The sequence below is a fragment of the Centruroides sculpturatus genome, unplaced genomic scaffold, assembly GCF_000671375.1.
Source record: "Centruroides sculpturatus isolate CEXI.00-Female unplaced genomic scaffold, Cexi_2.0 scaffold6, whole genome shotgun sequence".
Classification (NCBI taxonomy): Eukaryota; Metazoa; Arthropoda; class Arachnida; order Scorpiones; family Buthidae; genus Centruroides; species Centruroides sculpturatus.
In genome coordinates this window covers 368026-381850 of record NW_019384869.1, presented here as the reverse complement: position 1 = coordinate 381850, position 13825 = coordinate 368026, and positions in this window count along the sequence as shown.

The following is a 13825-nucleotide window of genomic DNA, read 5'->3' as shown; positions in this document are numbered from 1 at the left end:
CATATAATATATGGTGTGTGTATATATATATATATATACACCATATATTATATGTATTTATGGGACTGTTGACAACTCCATGGAGAGATAGCACAGATTCCATTAAAATTGCCATTTCCCTCCCCTGACCATATTTCCACTACCTGTCCTATCTCAAACAAGCCAACTGGATCTGACTGGATAATCTTTTTGTTTGGCAGAGATTTTTCTATCTTATCACTGTGGTGTGTTGAGGAGAGGTGTCCTTGCAGAGAAAAAAAATTTAATTAAAAAACAGGCTTTTAACCCCCTATAAGGATTGTTCATTCATCCTCTCATCAGGGCTGATTGTTGATAGAGGATTCTTGTGATGATTTCAGAATAGCATATATAATAGACATGTGTGTTACAGTGCCTCAGGTAAAAAGAGTTTAAGGGGGAAAAGAAGGGGAAGAGAGCAAAATCATGGGAAACTACATATATACACTCATGTGTGAAAATTGCAACACCATGAAGGAATTGTCAGAAATTAATGAAATATATTCCACATATTACTGATAGTGGTACAAGTAAACGATTAAATTTACAACACAAAAAAAACAAAGAATGTCAGAGATTAGTACTTTGTGTGTCTGCCACGCTGAGCGATAAGAGCCTGTACACGTCATGGCATTGAATTGTACAGGTTCTGAATGTAATCCTGGGGAATGGCATTCCAGATGGCTTCAACTTGATGCCAAAGTTGTCTTATTGTGTACCCCACCAGCTGTACAAACGAGTCGCCGACCAATGAAATCCCAGATATGCTCGATGAGCAACATATCCGGGGAATAAGCATGCCATGGAAGAAGCAAAACCTGTTGTGCACTGAAGAAGGCTTGTGCAGTCCAAGAAACATGTGCATGGGAATTATCCTGCTGAAATACAGCATCCATAATGCATTGAAGAAGGGAGAGGACCTCTGGCTCCACAATTTCCCATATGTAGCGATCACTGTTGGGGTTGCCCGCAATGTGCACTAGATGGGATCGACAATTATACCCAATAGCTCCCCACACCATGATGCTAGGCATTTGTGCAGTATGATGCCAGATAACACACTGTGGGAGCAGACGTTCCCCTCTGTAACGTCTGACATGTACTCTTATATCATTGTACTGCATATTGTAGTGAGATTCGTCGGAAAAAATAACTTGTTGCCACTGGGCATGCCACATGCTGTGTTGCTGAGCCCATTGAAGTCGAAGGCATCTGTGAATCAGCGAGAGGGGAATCCTGCATAGAGGAACCTTTGCACACAGTTCATGTTGCAGCAGATGGCGACAAACCGTGGAGCTAGACAACAAAACACCTGTAGTCATACTCCAGCATTGTGCTAACACATGAGAGGATGCTGTACGGTCCGTCTGTCACAGCCATGTGGATGAGGTGTCTGTCGTCCCGTGCCGTTGTGTTATTGCTTGCCCCACTGCCAGGTTTTTGCCTTATTTGGTTCTCCTCTGTCCATTTTTTCCAAACATGCATCCCTATTGTGGCTTTACGCTGCGTGCGGGCTGCAATTTCTCGATACAAAAATCTACCCTATCACATACTGACGATGCAGTCTTGTCCGAACTCCATTAGTTGTTGGTATGGCTTTCTCCGCTTTTGACGAGGCATATTGACCACCAATGAAACGTTTACTGCAGACAGAGGACAAAAAAGGGATTTCAACGCATCTTTACAGTCCTTTATATACCTGGAACAGGCGGCTGATAAGGAGCCGATTCTCGTTCCGTGTGCAATCGCTTTGTAATTCTACTCATTTGCATGTCTTACCTCACTATACATTTCCTGTAAGTTTGGTTCAATTTGCACAATTCCTTCATGGTGTTGCAATTTTCACAAACATGAGTGTAGTTTAAATAATTAATAATAGGTACTATATTAATATCAATTATGTTTCACCTGAATTTACTAATTCACTTTTACATTAATTAAAGTTTAAATTATAAATAACACTAAACATGTGATTATTATTATAAAAGGAATTATTTATTTTTATAAACGTCATTATAAATTGTTATTGAAGAACCATATTACAATGCTTAAGATCAAGTTTGATTCTTTTATCAGATCTGAGTTTAAAAAATAATATAATATAATATGCAGATAAAATCTATGTATTTATAATTAAATAAGTAACATTAATATTACAGAATTTGCTGTTAATAGTAAATAATAATAAAAATAATTGTTAAATTGTTTTTAATGGGCATTAACAATTTTATTATAATTAGTGAAGATTCTTAAAAGTTTATTATAAATTTAAATAAATGCAAATAAATGCATATGGATAACTGTTAAAATGTAATAATTCAAATTTCTCCATCTTACTTCATTTTCTGATACATTTATTTTGAACATGCAAAAACATTTCAACTTTGTATCAACCTCTAAAGTGTTTTAAATAAGGTAAATGTAATATCATAATTGTTCAGATTGATATGAAAGATGTCATAACAAGTGTACTGTAATATATTTCTTCAATTTTATAAAAGAAAGAAAATATTCTAATAAGTCAATCTTGTAAAGTAATGAACAAAAATCTATGCAAATGGCAAAATTTATAATTGGATAAGTGGAAATATATTGATTTGTAATAAAGCAATATTTTTCATTCTATATTATATTATATTATATAATTATTTTAATTGCTTTTAAATAAATATATGAAATTAACTTAAAACAAAAATTAGAAAAATATTATTTTGTATTTCAAAAGAAGGAAAATTATTCTGTTCCTGAACAGTATCTTGCTCAGAATGTAAAAAATATTCTTTTTTATTTTTTGCCATTTGCTTATCTACATAAGATATCCCATTTCTTAAATGTGATGTATTGTAATTGCAATTTTATAGAAATACAAAATTGTTTATTTCTAATACTAAAAAAATTTTAAAGAAACATTTAAAACATATTCATAAAAATAATCATTCATAAAATGCTTCTTCCAATATATCTTTAAAGGATAATATAAAAATTTGTATAGATATGAAACTACTTTATAGATATAGAATAATTTTTAGCATGTCTCCATGTAATATCTTCTTGCTCATTTCTTTGCAATATGAAATTTCTATCATCTAGTAATCAAATTTTCATGTTTTTATAGTTAAATAGTGTATTTTGAGGCAAAATGATGTGAATGATCTAATCACTATGGTTCTTTGTTTTGGGATGTGAAAGGATGTGCCTTATATTGATTCGCCACTATATCATCCCTTTTTGTTTGGCACTATTATGTACAGTTTGTATGTTATGTAAATAAAATGTAAGCATATCAATAAGACTTGCAGTGTTTTTTAAATAAAAGTTTATTTCTGAAAGTAATTTGTAAATATAAAGATTGTAGAGCATATTATAATAATAAAAATGCAGTGGTGTGTTATAATGAAAAGACTAAGAGGAATTTAAGAATTTGTCTCAGATTAAAAGTACATTATATTAATTTTATTTTAAATATAGATTTATTTGTGAATGCATTATAACTAAATTGTAAATTGGAAGTTTGTTTTTGAAAAAGAAAACACTGAAACTGAATATATGATGACTTTGCCTTTAAGGTTTAAAGGTCACTGAATGCACCAGGTCTTTTAAGAGAAATCTGGTGTGATTCGTGGATCCTATTGTCATTTGCATATTACAACTCATGGATATTCATTAAATTTCAAGGAAGTGCAAAAGCTAGTTTGAAGTGAATATTTCTATAAATAGCTATTGAAATATGTGGTTTATATTCAGTAAGTACATTTTGAAATATACTCACTCAATATGTATTTATTAACTGGCATTGGTATTGTATGCCTGATATTTATCAGCATAATCCAGTCTTCTTTTCCTTATAATCTGGTTTTGTGCTTATTTCTATTAGTAAATAATTAGACAATTTAGATATAAAAGCATATTTTGATGCATGTTGAATATACTTGTACCATATTAAACTTTTACCAATCACTATTGGATTTGCATAAAGGCTTTTACCTGTTTTGATGTTTTGTTACAGGCAGTTTCTTTGTGGAAATTGAAAATATAATTTGAGGATCAATGGAATTCTAATTTAACAAATTAAATAGATCAAAAAAATTTAGGGCATTTTGTATTTGGTGTGGGCATTTGAAAAATGCATAGTAACTACAGATTTTAGAACTAAACATATATAATAATAATTTTAAAAAGTTCACAGTAAACTGAATAATGCTTTTCTGTTATTTCCACATTTCTATAATGTTAAGACATACTTTCTGATATTTCTCAGAAATTCCAGATTACTTCATATTTAAACATTTACTAAATTTTCATTATGTTAGAGTTTTTAATTGATTGTTTTTGTATTTTCAATTTTATTTCTGGTGATCAGACAAAAGTTTCCAATGAAGATTCTATAACAAAATTAATGCAATTTTTATACTCCATTTGAAGAAAGTTTTACACTGTTCTGGAATATATTTGGATTAAATGACTTTTTTGGAGAATAAAAATTGGAAAATTTTTATTCTCCAAATATAAATTTTTATCAACCTCTAAAGTTTGATGGAGAATGTATATCACTTTAAATAATTCAGAGGAAAAATGGCATACTTCACAAAACTACAAAAAAAGTTATTTATGAATCTGGTTTTTACATCATCCATCTATCTAAGAAACTTTCACAGTTCAACTGTATGCACCATGGGTAATAATACACCCACATTAATAAAGCATGGCATATAAAGTATTGGTGAATGGAAACACAAATCCTCTTTTTTCTGAAAAACTTCCTAATATGGATATGCCAGTTTTCCACCAAGCCCTTCAATTATTGAAAATGATTTAATTCTTCATTGTTAATAAGTAACATTGAAAATTAAAATACAAATAAAAAAAAATTTGTTGTTCATTTTTTGAATATAACAAGAATAGATGAAGACACAAGTGCAGGATATTTTCAGGACCAAAAATTTCCCCGAAAATTATTGCGCATTAGCACACAAAATAAGACAGCTGGATGACTGAATAATGTAGTTAGAATGGCAACGTACTGCCCTGGGGAAACCTGGAATGAAGTCTGATGGGTCAAAAACACCATTTTTTGAATGGGTTGGTCTGGATGTCATCACTTGGTTATCACATTCTAGGTCTGGCCCAAGGAATTAGAATAAGACAGGGTGGTCTTCGTGACCTACCTGTGTCACAGCCAAATTAGAAACGGTCATCCTCCAGTATAGCAGTCTTGGGGTTTTTTTTAAAACTCTAAGTACTAAGAGGACCTCTTTTTCAGCAAGCCCATTAAGAGTTCAACCAGGCCCACAATGGGGTGGCCGGGTGGTGAGGGACGGGGTCCGACCTATCCAGACAGACCACCCTCTGAAAAATTCTTGGGGATTTTTCCACCCGTCTAGATTCCATTCAGGGTCCCTCAGAGCGGTAGGCTGCCACTTTGACCACTCGGTCATAGCCTTGGGGTGGCGTAGTAACGCATTAACATGTAGATTAAAGCATTTAAAATGGTACTACGTGTTAAAAAATATTTACAGAAGTTGTGTAAAATTTCTACACGAAGCATAATCGAAGGCGTTATGGTCACTGTTATTCAACAGTTATAGCTAAATTCTGGTGATATCATTTATCATCATCTACGGTGGTTATTGCATTGCTAAAACGTGCATGTAGGATTGACCATAAATTACGTGACATTATTTTTATACTTTCAAACTCCCATCCCACTAACAACACTCCATAACGCTGTCGCAATACCCACCTCCAAATTATGTAACATTCTGAATTGTAATGAAGAATAGGGCACCTACAAGGGAGCATGCAGAGCATGGCGTGTACCATACAAGGGCGCCAGAAAGATATTCCTAATTAATTAAATACCCGATTTGGATTACGAAATAAAAACTGGAACAAATCATTACTTTGAAAAAAGTAAAACTGCCAGCTCCAACAGTCCACTTACATCATATTGCACGATAAAGTGTGCGCGAAGTGGCCCTGGTGATGCCGAAACTTCTCGTCAGGCGAGAAATAAACCTATACAATAGTCCCCCCACTGCCTCACCTGCCTGTATGACTTATCGGCTATTCTTATCCTAATAGAAAAATTTTTAATTCCTAACATACAAAGAACTAAAAATTAAAATGTAAAATGTTTAATATAAACATTAAACATCTTACATTTAAATGTAAACATTAAACAGCATTCATTAAATAAACCTATACAGACTAATATATAACCGATGCCAGACGTTCATACCATCCGAATTCAATTCAAAAGAGTTTGCGAATTCCTATTTCCTGATCACCATCAATGTATTTGCACTAATTTGTGAGGGACATAAAAAATAAGACTCGCATGCGGGCTGCGAGATATTTGTTACTTTATTTATAGGAACCCTCTTGTGGAGCTGTTTTATGAAAACAAAGATTATAAAATGACAAAAAGCTTAATTTTGAAGGCAGCGATGGGTTATATATATAACCCATCGCTGCCTTCAAAATTAAGCTTTTTGTCATTTTATAATACTGTAATAAAAAAATATTTTAAAATAAAATATCATAACAGATGGCGCCAGAGAGACAGTTTTAAATATTACCGGGAAAGGTAAGCAACTCGTTGCTAGATTTTTTCCATTGACTATGTCGTTAAGGGAATGTGAAGGATTTTCGAGATGGACACGACGAAAGGGTTAATATCTTATGCACTGTAACATATTTAAAAAGTAAAACTTTCCTAGTTTAATGAATATATACGTAGTAATGTATTACTATGTTAGCATGAATTTAATAATTTTATCTTGTAATTAAAGTTATAATAAACTCCGAAGCATACAGTGGAACCACGGTATAAGGCCTTAATCCGTTCCTGATGTTTGGACTTAAACCGAACTAGCAGACCCTGCCACGCGTTGTTGTGGCTCAAAATGTATCTATTATAAATTTATAACACTTCCCCGTGGGGGGGGGAATTTTTCGAAAAATTTCTTCTTAGTGTACATTCTGTTGACGTACCCTATTAAAACGCAAAAAAACCGCATCTAAAATAGTATAAATAGAAGCAGAGTTCTTTACGGTAAGCCTTAATCCTAACCATCTCCCTTCAGTGGGGGGAATTTCGACACGTATATTATATAAAAACACGTGCGTATTCGAATGCAGCGTTGTGTCAAAATTTCAAAGGAATCGGTAGGAACAAACGAACATTACATTTTTATTTATATAGATAGATAGAAGATGATCTGCTTTAGTTCATTTTCACAGAAAAGCATAATGCCTCACAGAAAAGCAAACTTAGGGCGTCGTACTCGTAGCGCCATCTGTTGGACATAAAAGCCTTAACCTAGATTATATATTTTAATTTATATGAATGTTTAACGGAATAATATACAGCCTATGTCCACCCTGAGGTTCCATTCTAAATATTGGTGAAAGAATTTTTGAAATCGGATGAGTAGTTTCGGAGATTACCTGCTGCAAACAAACTTACATACATACATACATACATACATACAAACATTACCTCTTTATAATATTAGTATAGATATAGATTGGACGTATACCAAACCAACCTTTCCCATAAGAAGTAATGTAAAAATGATTAATCCGTTTTCATGTGAAAAAAATATGGTTGGCTTTAACACCTCGCTTTCCTGGCTAGTTCCTGCTTGATTTTTCATGAGATCAGCATGTATCTTTTCAGCTTTCTCGCAAATAATTGCATCTGATAGGACGTCGCCAGCGCACTGTTTTTCAGTTATCCAAGCAAAAACAATTTCTCAACATGATCTAATGTCTTCAATCTCTGTTTAGAAATTGATTTAACTCCTTTCACAACGTTAGCAGATTTAATAATGTCTTTATTTTTCGCGATTGTCGATATCGTCGTTCTCGGAATACGGCATGCAACAGTTAAAATCTCGAACACGCGTGCCACCTTCATATTTCTCAACAATCTCTTTTTTCAGTTCCATTGTGATTCTAGTCATTTTTTAGTTTTCTGTTGCTTTTAATTTGCCTTTTCGCAATTCGTGATTAATAAAAATAATAAAATTTTACTTGCAAATTAAAATCAGAAAAAAATTTAACAAAGTTATAAACCGTGGCAGCGCGAACGTTTAGTCTGGTCTAGTACACCGATAGTGCTACTTGTTCATAGATGGCGCGTATAATTGAATTAAGTCGTATACAGAACAAAAGTCGTATACCGAGCAAAATTTATTTCGTCCAAACAGGACGTATTCCGAATTTGACGTATTATATAGCAGACGTATACCGAGGTACCACTGTATTTTACTGTAAAGAATTTAGAAACACAGTAATTTCTACAAGAGATAAACATATATATAGATCTATAGGTTTAGTCTCTAATTATTTGGATCGTATTTACTAATGCATACTAAAATGTATATAGCCTATATTTATTTACTTTTCACATCATTTCACATAAAATCTGTAAATTTTAGAGTCTCAAAAAGTCTAAAACATCACTTTTTTGTATCTTAGACGACTAATATAAAATATATTAAAGAAATTCTTCATATGTATCGATTTCCAGATATCAACTCAAAGACACCGCACTTTTTCAATTTATCCGATGGAAAATATAGAAATTACGAAAATTTCATTTACTAAAATTCTTGATTTTGTAAGTTAGAAAGTAATAAAATTTTCTTTCTGCAACTAAAGATCTAAAAGAAAGTTTAATAAACAATTTCTTCTTATTCTGTGAGAAAGAACAGAAACAGATTAAATATACGTACTGTACGTCCTACTTAACATTAATCTTTATATAGGTTTTAGAAAAAAAAAAAAATTTATTTAGTAAGCAAACACCAGTAACAGCAGACGAATCGATGATCTTGGAATGAGGTCACAAACTGAACATTTTCGAACGTAAAATTACTCGAATAAGCAACTCTACATAGTCTACTATAGTCTACATAACGAACGAAATTCAGTCAAATCTTAGAAGCATTAGTTTATCAATTCAACTCTTGTTGTCTCAATATTGTTCAAGTTGTATTAACTTATTTCAAAATATGCAACTTAGTCGTTTTTTCAAATTCGTATTAGTGTTATAACTGTTATTAAAAAGAGCTTTCTGCCATTATGAAAAGGAATGTTATTTTACTAATTGCAAGGTAGGAGAGTTTTATAACAATATCTATAATGTAAAAAAATAGCCCATGAAATTATACTTATATCTATAGATATGAGTATAATTTAATTTCTTAAAATTTTAGCTGTATTATAAAAATTTTGTATAAATCTTTGTTACATAAATATAAACTTAAATTGCTCTTATTAATTTTTTTATATAAAATGGGCCTATATACTATATAGAGATAAATAACAACAATATAAAGTAATCGTCATTAATACTAGCAAAAATATATTATTGTTAATGATATAATTATACAGCAAATAATCAATATTCAGGGGAGATAAATTATCTTTTTTGTACATATTTTTCATTAATAGAATATAAACTCAGACTATATACAGAAGATCACCAGTAATTTAACTCTATATGTTTATCGGTGTAATTAATACGAAAACATAATAAAATTTAATAGTGTTATATAAAAAACATGTAAGATTAATTGAAGTAGCGGCGTTGGTTTTTAACAATTTGATATAACGTCACTAGTTTTCCTATATTCTCCGATACACGTAATAAATCAATTGTATCGAATGTATTTCTTGTATAAGTGTTCGTAGTCACAGCAACAGTACAGTAGCATACATAGTTTCTTTTTTTACACATTTAGCCTATAAGAAATAAATATAAATAAAAGTAACGAGCAGTTATTTCAGGGCTGCAATTTTTAATCATATTTTTAATATATTTTATTTAAAATATACGCTCTCCACCTCAAATTAGTAGTGGCTTGCCCCTGTACATCATACTTTTCCTTTAACAAAGGAGTCATACCTTTGAAATTCAAATACGTGATTTCTTTTAAAGACATGATTTTTACATTATTATTTTTTACCAGCAAAAGTACAGAAGTTCAAAATAACTTTTAATTTCAAATTTTTCAGTAGTCATCTTACGCAAACCAACATGTACTGGGCAATCTGTGGATGGTCTTATTACTCTCAGGCAAATTTCAGTTTGTATAAGTTCTGTTTTCATAATAATCTTGGGTGATGTGCGTACGCGAGTGTTTGCTTCAATACAGCATTTTTCATCTGCAATATTATTATTTTTTTAATAGTTCCATCTGCATTTACATTTTATCAATAGTAACGTGAATAGGCAAAAGTAGACATCTATCATTACAATTACAGTACATTTAATAAAGCCTTGGCATCCACTCCTTTGTTTAATTTTCTTAAATTTTGAAACATCAATATTTATAAAACGTTATTTGCAGTGTGGTCGGTAAACTTTCTTTAATCTCACACTCTTATCAATACAGAAAGTAGCGCGCACATCCCTAAAGTAGAAATCATCCGGAAATTTTACAGCTTTAGATTAAAAAATAGAATTAACACGCATATACTTATAGTATTTTTTTTCATTTTTGATTGTCTCCGCTCTGGGCTAAGTGGGTCTTTTTTTTTCTCCGTGCTCATCACAGATGTGTCCAGAATGCCTTGTTAGGCACACAAGGGGAGGGAAAATTCCTGGAAAATCTCCAAAGCTGCAGGCTGACATCTTAACCGCAACAGCTATCAGGCCGTCAAATACTGGACTTCAAAAATTCTATATTTATATATGGAATTCTCACATATTTTATATCTTAACATCATACACATCGTCATTGACACGCGATAGTCTCTTAAGCGCTCAAGATAAAATTTTACAGGAGCAACAAAAAACAATTAATATACCATAAAATAGCGTGAAGGCTCATTATAAATTGTAATGGTGTAAATTACCTAGATTTACCACCGACTAAACTCGAGTTTTTAGTCATTTGTTAGGTTTCTTCAGCAATGCTGACTGCCCAAATTATACACGAACTTATTCCAAGTAATAGTACAGACAATTCTACTGGTCGAATGTTTCCGAGATTTTTGTAGAACACGCATACCTCAAGATCCTACACAACTACGAGAAAACTTATTTGTAATGGCAAGTTTCGTGTGTCAACGACGATATACATTGTACAATATTATTATTGCAGAGACCAAAATTATGACATTTTGAGTTTCGATAAATATGTATAAATGATACCTTACTATTATGAGAATTTCTTCAGAAAAAAATTAATTATAGACAAAATTCAAATCAATGTAGGACACGTAAATTTTCTCTGGACCCGGGAGAAATCTCTAGCTCTTCCTCTCTATAATTAATGCAAGAGATAAATGCAAATAAATAATCGAATACATATTTTAAGCCTGGACTATACAAAAACAAAAGCTCTTGAAAGAGGAATCTCCACACTCGTTCTAAAAAAGAATATCCAATTTTTTGTGTTCGATGTTCGATCTCGCATCGTAACTCAAACTTCACGGCTTCACAAGAAGATGCTTTTGACACATGGTACCTCGTGAATGGTCGTTTCAGTCCGTCTACCGAACTGAAGATTTGTGTACTATTTATAGTGGAAAAAGCTTACAAATTCTAACTTGTTTGTTATCTCTAAGTAATCTGGTAATAATCTTTAATAATTCTACGTGTTAAGAAATCTCCGTGAAAGCAGATTTACTTTTGTGGAGATTTTTTTAACATGTAGAATTATTCGAAAATATTTCAGTTCAATCGAAACTTCAATGTCATTCTCAACCTAAGTGAAATTTCTGTGGAAAAATCTCTCTTACATCCACGTATCTATTTAAATAGCGTAATGGCTGAGTCACTTTTTAACCTTGATTCTAATCATACCGCATATTAATCATTGGTACTTGTGCGGTAAAAATAATCATTTTTAAACATCCGAAAATATTATGAATCATCTCTTTATATCAATTACTACCGACTCTAGAGAAAGAGCGTTGAATTAAATAAATAAATAAATTTGCATGATGCAATCGTATTTAAATAGATTATTATAAATAAAGTAGGCTCATTCGAAAAAGTTCATTTTATTAAATGAATCCGCAATAAAGTTTTTTTAGAATTTGGCTTTATCTAATTATCTTTAAAAAAAATAATATAATAATTCTAAACACAGAAGAGTATTCACTGACGACATATTGGGCTTTTTTACTCCCTTCTAGTAATTAAAAAATAAATAAAATGCGTAACAAAAAATACTTCTTTTCCTTTAAATACGTATTTTACATGTACGTGCGTTATTTATGTGCTTCAAAAACCCATTTGATGCACAATTGTTTCCCCGACGTCCCTCCTAATGATGATAATTGGACTACATGTATATTTTCGGATACGCAGTTTAATTTCTATCACGATAATTTTATTTGTGAAATAATTACATTATTCTCTATAGAATCATAAATACAGGGCAGACTCAGATGTCGGGTTTTTTTCGGGCCTTAGAACGAGAGGGGGCCCCGCACTCAATATAATTTGTTTTTGTTTCCTGCGATTCTTTGACGAGTATGTAATTATATGTATTTAATGTTTAATAAAATTATATAATTTTTCTATTAAAAAAAAAAAAAAGATTCTTTTTTGTAAGTGTTTTGGGGCCCCACTTATAACCTTTTTACACGTGTAAAAAGGTTAAGACATAGATCAGTATGCTAAAATATATCCGGTTATATTAATTTTTTAAAACAATATCCTCAATACCACTTATAATAAATAACTAGACGACAGCTTCGTTGTTACTAAATAAATAAAAATTTCCTCCAATGGTTAAAATAAATTACAACCTTTTGTTATAAGTATTTAAACTCTTCGATTTTTATCCGGGTTAAATTAATTAATACCATTTGTTACGCTCGACCGAGCAAACAATCATTAAATTACGCTAAATTATATCTAGAAGTTCGATATCTCATAGAATTTAATATACAAGTACGGACTAAAAAACCTCTATATATAGAAAATGCGTCGGTCGTTGCAGATCTCGACAATCTACATCCATGCTTAAGTAATATTAATAATTGCATTGTTTTACTTATGAGAATGGGAATGTAGTCATGCAATGGGTTTCATACACGGATCTCGTTCGATGACGTCACGAAATCGTAACTGTACAAATGTTAACGGAAGATAACAGACCCCATAGACAGAATAAGTTTTTAGTTTCGGTCACGGAACAGGATAACTGCAGTGTCGATCGTTTTCGGTGCATAATTGCTCTTAACATACATTTTGAATATATGACGATTGAATTCTACTTTATAGTCATAAACATCATCTTCAACAGAGGATATAATTTAAAATTTCCTTAAAATTTCTTCCCATTAAAACTGTTTCGTGTAGTTTTTATGTAGTCGTTAATGAAGAATTGTTAAGCCATTTTCCTTTTCGTTATCTCCACTATAATTTGCTACCGATTAAAAACACGAATCGTCTATGAGGAAACCGAAATAATTTAAAATAATTTCGTATCTTTCAATTGATAAAACGTAATAAAATTAATATAATTTATTAGAATTTTAAAAAAGTAGAACGTATTTTTCCGATCGAAGAACAATAAGTTTACCTTCAGAATGCGCCTAAAAAAAAACTCATTTTAAAAATAAATAAATTAGGACGTTGTATTACTTTAAAGTAGCAACTTTTTTTCAGAGATATTTTTGGAATTTAGTAAACAATATAACCCTGTATCGATATGTTTAAAGTTATTACATTGAATAATTATAGTAAGGTTGTATATAGGCTTCTTTATATATTAGGCTATATAATTGAAGGGTTCGGGTGTAGAAGCTTGCAAGTATCAGTTTCATTAACACGTTA